This window comes from Fundulus heteroclitus, chromosome 6, assembly GCF_011125445.2.
Source record: "Fundulus heteroclitus isolate FHET01 chromosome 6, MU-UCD_Fhet_4.1, whole genome shotgun sequence".
In the NCBI taxonomy this organism is placed as follows: Eukaryota; Metazoa; Chordata; class Actinopteri; order Cyprinodontiformes; family Fundulidae; genus Fundulus; species Fundulus heteroclitus.
The window spans coordinates 26,040,227-26,047,980 of record NC_046366.1 but is presented as its reverse complement, the minus strand read 5'-3'; the positions used below and the strand labels follow the sequence as shown (position 1 = coordinate 26,047,980).

Genomic DNA, 7,754 nt, shown 5'->3' with positions numbered 1-7,754 from the left:
GCACTAGTTTAGGTGAAGATTATCCAGAAATAGTTTGATGGTGATTGTGGAGAACCAAAGACCCACCTTCCCCGAGCACAGAGGCAGGCGTCAGGGGACCCGTAACCCCAGACTCCCAAAGGGGTCCCTAAAGCAGGTCGCCCAGGAGGGGCCGACACAGGATATCTGCAACCCCCCCCCCAAGGAAGGAGCAGAGACGACCCCGAGGAAATCCCCCAGCCACCGCAATGTCGACGCCCTCAAGAGCCGCGGAGACGAGCCCGTGGGCTCCGCCGGCAGCCAGCCCCGCTGAAGTGGTCCCGGCCATGGGCCCTGAGGGCCAGAGGCCCCAGGGGCGCCCCGCCCCCGCGACGAGCAATATATTCTACATTAGCATATATGTTAACTCATTTTCAAATTCTAATACTTTATCATTTACAAATTAATTTATAATAATTATAGCTTATATTTAATTAAAATTAAAAATGTTTCTTGGAAAATTTGAATATTCCATAAGACCATTAAAAAAATTTCATGTCATGGGCTACACAATCATGAGAAAGACTTATTTGACAGTTGCCCAGCAGGTCATCGAGCCATTAAAGCTCTTATCGAAAGATGCTGGCTGTTCAGAACGCTGCATCCAAGCATAACGTAAAGGGAACACTATTGTACAAAGAGGTGCCGAAGCAACAGGGATAACCGCAGTCACGAGCGGATGGTCAAGCAAACCAAATTCAAGGGATTTAAAACACATGGTTGCATGTGGACACAACCTCCTCCTGCTCAAATGTAAGCTCTTTTTGGTGAAATAAAGTTATGTTATGTGTGGATTTTAGCAAGAATTAGAGTAGCTATGACAAACTTGGAAGGCTAGGATAAAATATATGCAATGCAATATGACATTAATAGATTTTTTTGTCAATAGACGAAGAAATAAAAAGAACTTTGTCGAACAAAACATTAAATCAACGGTACATGAAAGGGTTAAATGTACAAAAAAAATGCAAGGAGGACAACAAGAAGGTAAGGTAGGGACAGGAGATAAGCATAAGCAACATTACAAGGCCTCACTACCACTCAGTGTGTAAGAACGATCTGGCATCTGCTTCAGGGAACCCACTCCTTTTGATTGGACTTTGATTGGAGTCTTAGCTGTACTCTTTTGAGGTCTAGTCTTCTTCTCATTAGCTTATAAGACAGTTTGCTTCTTGTGACTCTCAGCCAATTTTACAGTATGCAGTGAGAGCAGCGGAGCTACAATAAATAGCGAAGCTAACTGGATTCATAAACATTATAAGTGCGCATGCGCAGCCAGCATGAGGAAACTAGCAAGGAAAGCGCTCACACATTGAGGTTACGAGAGCGCGTCACAATGATTGGCATGTGGGACAACAAATAGATCAGGTGTTACCCCTGGGACTCAAAGAATAGAGAGGGGGCGTGGGCAGGAAGAGATGAAGGCATCTGATTGGTGCTTTCCATTCAGACTAAATGGGATTGGTCAGAGTTTTTACAGGGCTGCAGCCCTCACAGAGATCTATTTTTTTTTGTTCCTTTTTCTGAATACATAATGTATTAACTACATTCAGGATGGAATGATCATTTCACCCAGTAAACAAAAAGGGTTTTTGAACAGGATTGCCAACTATAGCTTTAAATGTTCCCAGAGCACTACCCCACCAGACTGAGAAAATAGAAAACAATTGACAAAAAGTGTATTGTTTTGTAAATCGTACTACTCTGTTCCATTGATATAAGTTCAATTTATTGCTGAGCAGGTAAAAAAAAAAAACACAATTACATGGTTTGTATTATTTACTAAAAAATATTTTTGCACTAATAGGAAATGTTTCCATCCATCAATATGGATGACTTTTTTTTTTTTTTTTTTGCTTGCTACAAGTGCTTTTTAAACTATAATTGGATTGGTGTGTTGGGGGGGGCGCGCTCTTCCGTCTGAGCCCAGGGGTCCATTGTTTCATAATCCGTCCCTGTCTGGAGTCATAATCTTCTCAGAAATACACCTTATGCCCCCTTTAAGTTTATGGTCTGTGATAAAACCGTGAATGGGTTATTTTAAGGGAGGTATTCGCGCTTGGTGCATGTTGGGATGATAGCGGTCCAAGATTTAGAAAATAAACCTATATTAAAACGAACGGACTCGTAGAGGCGAGTGAAGCCGAGTGAACCCGAAATAAAAAATAAATAAATAAATAAATAAATAAATCCTGCTGACCGACAGACCGACCTGTGTGCGCGTGTGTGTGTGCGCGCGCGCTTCACCACGGAGGCAGAAAGAAGCGTGACTGCGAAGGGGGGACGGACGGACACAACAACTCCATGCCTGCCGCGGCTCCTTCTCCTTCTTCTGCTCGCAAATTAACTTAAAAGCGGCGCATTTCACAGACAAGCAGGGGAAACAACATTTCTTCTCTCCTTCTTTTTGCCCCCCCTCTCCCTCTTTCTCTCTCTCTCTCTCCGTCGTTGGCAGCGACGCCGAACACTTGAGCGAGGCTGACGTTAACCCGTTAGCGGCAGCAGCGAACCGGAGCTGCCACGAGTAGATCCACGATATCTCCCCCCTTACACCAGGACCTCGTGTTTCTCCGGAGGTGGACTCCTATCTATTCCCACCTGTGCTTTTTTTTTTTCTTCTCTCTACAAAAAAAAAAAAAAGAAATCTTTGTTTTTAAACGCTCGGTGCTAACTCTGCTCGGTGGCTCTTAATTACATGAAGTGGATTGGTTCAAACTAGTGAAGACGGGACTAAACGCCGCGCTTCTTCACACAAGGAGAGAAATGCAAACGGTGGCGACGGAGAGGAGATTCAGTAAGTGCACCCTAATCTGTTTCTTTATCGGCATTCTCCATTGAACTTGAGTCCGGTCGGGTTCCCCTTAAGTTACCTAACTTGCACGGATCTTTACTGACAGTATGCACGAACATGCATGAATCGGCTTTAAATTAAAGATGGAATTTCCTTTTAAAAAAATATATATATGTATATTGCAAAATAAGCTCATGGGCTTGCAGACAGCCACGCATGCAGTTTGTTGCTCCTCTGTTGATTCTGACTCGACGCATTTGCCAGCAGCAACTTTTATGACTGGATGAAAAATACGTATTATACTGGTCTCTATATGAAAGACATTGACATAAATGCACAACCAGTTCTAATTATAACAGCGTTTACTGTGATAAAGATGAGGCAAATGATTATTTCTCCTTTATTTCACAAGTCATTTTTCCCCTTCTTCCAATGCAAATGCCACAGACCTGTGCATGGCTGGCTGCATGCACCTCTCCCTGGACAGCTTGACGTCGCAGTTGTCTTTGCAGGGATGAGATTTTCACCCAAGCAGGAAAAACAAAAAACAAAAAAAAGAATAAGAAAAAAAAAATCTGTGGAGAATCACTAATATAAGGAGGGGGAGGTAGGAAGAGCAGTGGTGGTCTGTGGGGATTGAACATGTCGTCAATCCTGTGTTTTAATATGCAATTGCAATGTAATGATTTTACCCGTCACATTAATACTGATTCGTCAGAGAGACCTGGTTGGTTTGCCTCGCAGGGTTCCTTCGCTTCATCGTCATCACACACAGAGGTCTCTGGGTTTTCATGTGGCCATCAAGTGCAAAAGCACCTGCCACGCTCTGCTGTCGCTTTGTTTTTCCCCAAACTATTCCCCATCACCATGTGCGGAGACAGAATTTCCATCCGAAGCAGGGCCAGTCAAAGATTGTTTGTGGGCCTGGGCAGGATTTGATTCGGGGGGCCCGTCTGTCGGTGGGTGTTGGTCAAAGCAAAATGAACATTCTCCCTGGTCTCGCATCAGACGTCAACCCTCGAGGAGGCTCTATGGAGCGTTAATCAGCATATAAAATGGACATACCATGGCTAACCATTCATAATATTATCAAAGGTTCTTCTGATTTGGTCAATTTCATTATATAATCTTATTTTAATATGCACTTAACAGTCAAGTCTGGTAACAATAATGGAAAGAAAGTACACCCCTCAAAATTATTTGTTTCATAGTTTGGATATGTCTAGGTTTATCTTTCTTTTTTTTCACAACCTTTTCCATTTTGGGCTATGGTGGAATCTGTAACCGGGTTTTAAACACTGAAGTGTGACAAGTTGTTTCAATTATGAAAGACAGCTTCACATATGCGTCGGTTGTCATCCTAGTTCAACAAAAGCTTAAAATATTGGTTTTAAGATCTAATTTTGGCAAAATAAGTATTGGTATCGGTTCAGTACAGATACTTTCTGTGATCGTTGTGCTGGACACTGACCAATCAGGATATATTATTTTAAAAAAAGTTCAGTGCCAGGCATATTTATTTACAGATCCCGACTGGACACGGTTTTTAATAACCTCTTCTAAATAATCTATATTTTATGCCTATAATTCATTAAAGTACTTCCTACTACACAGAAACACAGCGATACAAGTACAAGATAAATGGGTACGAAAGAATTTGTTTTAAGTATGTAAATTAAATGGTAAAATGGCAAATGACCTGTACTTGTATAGTGCTTTATCAAGTCTGATGGGAATTGACTAAAGGATGGCATAAATTGGGAAATGGCAAAACCGAGCTAGAGCCTTTCCTGTTTAGCTAATTGTACACCTCAGCACCGCCATTAGCTCTTTGAAAAATGTCAGCCTTGATTGTTTGCTTCAAAGTACAACAGTAAGGTCATTCCTGAAAAACACAATTACAGGTTTGAGATTTCAAGATCTGTATTGTGTGGGATAAGGCAAGTAGGCTTGGGTATGGATTAAAATTTCAAGAATCGATTTGATTCCTACTCTCAAGATTTAGAATCGATTCTTTTTGATTCGATTCTATCTGATCCGATCTCAAATTGTATTGCTGGTATTAAAAACATTTTTAGCTGTTACCTGAATTTCATGTAGTTCCGCAACATTTTGATAATAGTATTAATTTAAGATTCAACAGCAAATTAATAAAGTAATGGTAGCTGTAAATAAAGTAATGGCGGTGGCTGTAAGGACCAAACCCTCTTCTTGAACGTCGAGACAATTGCTTTCAGAAACATGCTGTGGGGCTGAATACCCAAACAGATCCAGGGCAGAAAACAGAGGACACCAGATACATCTACAGCTGCTATTTCTATTCAAGTCAATTCAAAAATACTTTATTAAACCGAAAGGACTCTATATTTGGACACTAACCTGGCGAGCCACGTTGGACTCCGCTCTGACTCTCCGCAGACGGTTCACCCTTCATAGTCAAGCATACCTGTTGTCTACATTTCTTGTGACAAATACAATTCCCACACTTTTTGCTAGCGGGACGAAGCGGGGAAGGGATGGTAAAATGTTTGATTAGCTTAGCTAGCTGAGCACATAGAGCCGTTTCTTTTCCAGCAGGCACCACCGCACACCTGTCGGTGACCACAGAGAGGGACTGTGAGATTTTTTTAATCGATCTTGGGTTATATGAATTGATCTTTAGCAATTAATATGAGAATCGATTCATTTATCATACGAAAGGCACGATTAGGGCAAATAGAGCGAAGCAAAACCCACGGTAGATGTGAAGCGACTTGTGCTGGACTTCAAAAATCTGAACTTTTCTGTCGAGTCGTGTCACACAATCAGGGACTGGATGGTGTTGTGACATACGCCGAAGAAGCGCAGCGGAGGCAAAGCTTTTTTTAGTCAAAATAGAAGATAGAAAAATTATTGCCGACATAGGATGAAGTAAGGAATGCTGTTTAGAAGTTTGTGGGTGGATTTAAAAACAGACACTTTAATTTAGCCCTTACAAGGACTGTTAAATCATTCATCATTTGTCCTCATTGCAAGAAAGGAACTGAAATTATGTAAAATGTTCTCGAAATGAATGCATTTGTCCTCGCATTTGAGCAGGTAAATAAGATTATCTGCCAATGGAGTGAATGTTTTTACGCCTAAAATAAGATAATTACTTGAAATAAGATGATCAAGATGAATCGTTCCTATTTTAAGTGCAGAAATCTTATTCCATTGACAGATAATCTTATTTGACTGCTCAAATTAAGGACAATGCACCCTTTTCAAGAACATTTTACCTACTTTTAGTTCCCTTTTTGCAGTGCTCCTGTTGTAGCTCCAGAGCTGGTCGCCCATTGGCCACATGAATTGTTGACGAAATGTCAGGCGAGTGAAAAATTAGCTGGAATCGCATTCGGTGTGAACGCACCATAAGGATGCTCTTCATGGGTGTGGCCAAAAAAAAACAACACATAGACATGGAACAGTCATCTAAAAGAGAATTACCTATTAAATCTTTCTGTGACATAATTTATAGGCATGTTTGGTGTAATAACCTAGAGCCAATTTTCCTAGCTTTATTTATGACTTAATTAGAGATACACTAATCAGTATGCCAGTTTTCTGTAAATCGGCTGTGAAAGGTGATTGGCAGATCAAAAGCTGAAAAAACAGCTGTCTTTCCTGCTTAATACATCCATCAAAACCAAGAACTCATCTTATCAGTCTGTAAACACATCAATCAAGATGCCCTTTGATGCACCTTTTAATCTATGTTTTTAATAAAAAGCAAATAAAGGTTAGAGACACAAAGGGGAAACCTTGCAATTCCCTCTTTTTTTCATTTGGACTCAACACTGCTGCCTCTATCAAAGAACCTGCAGCACAATTGTTTTCTTTTTCTTATACAGTCCCTCTGAAAAACCCTCAGTCAAAATCGGGATCGGGGACAGTCAGGGTGCAAACAAAACTGTAAATTCTCCTCAGCCAATGAAAGCCTATTTCATTCATGTATTCTTTATGTTTTTTTCTAAAAGGTTAGGAAGCAATTTTGCTTACAGAGCATCACTCTGAAATTGCCTTATTGCCGCCCTCAATCGAAATATATCTCCATTTTAATTAAATCTGTCGGAGAAACAATGAAGAGGCCTAAGCATCAGCCAGAGTGTATAAAGACGATGCAGGGTGGGTTAGTTTCTTGCGGTTGCATCAGTGGATCTCTGAAAAGAAAACCGTGGCCTTACTGCATGTTTGGGTTTTTCACCCTCAGGTCATGACAACTGAATGGACAGTAGCAAGGTGCATGTTTATTTGAGGTTAGCCAGGCTGTATTTCATAGTATACGCATGATTGCTGTAGTTTTATATAATTTATTTCTCTCGTCTTGCCTTAATTTCCTACATACAAAGGAAACTGTCTGCTACAATTTGGCCCAGAGAGTGAGAATTGTGTTTTGCTATCTTGAGGATAGATAAGTTATCATTCAAACCTGTGTCGACGGGCCTGATAGGTGAACATGCTGCTAAAGCATTAAGGTTTTCTTCGATCATGTTGACTAGATAAGGACCGCAGGGGGTCTGTTCGCTTTTCCCACAGTGTCTCACCTGGCTCTTTTGATTTAAATGTATTATCTTTTTCTGGACTGTGACAGGTTCTGTCTCTTTTTTTTTTTTTTTAATGCTTAAGACATCGTTTGGTACCACAATTTTGGGTTTCCTGAATGGTAATGGCAACACATTCCACAGGGTATTAGAGCTGGGTTACTCTAAACCAAAGGTGATTCAGAGGAAGACATGTGATTTAGATGACCGTTATTCCTGAGGGATTATCGAGTGGCCCGCTGTGTTATGCTACATTGCTTTCTTCTTTGCTACTTCCAGAAGAGTGTTTTCTTCTGGGATTTTCGAAACAAGCCAAGGCCCCATAGCTGATGACATCATCTGTTAGACCTACTATATAATACATACTATCAAAGGCTGGAATA

General features: G+C 40.9%; 1 protein-coding gene across 21 annotated transcripts in view; it reads left to right on the top strand.

The window, feature by feature from the left end:
• Window positions 1–2,280: 2,280 nt before the first annotated feature.
• Window positions 2,281–7,754, top strand: part of LOC105931007 (protein tyrosine phosphatase receptor type F) — a 280,629-nt gene continuing 275,155 nt past the window's right edge. For 10 of the 21 annotated variants that reach the window (XM_021319996.2, XM_036138441.1, XM_036138439.1 and 7 more), the window contains exon 1: window positions 2,282–2,812. The gene's annotated coding sequence lies outside the window, so the exon portion shown is untranslated. Of the gene's footprint in view, window positions 2,813–7,754 lie in introns of all 21 variants that reach the window. The other 11 variants (XM_036138431.1, XM_036138434.1, XM_036138432.1 and 8 more) reach the window with 2 other exon arrangements.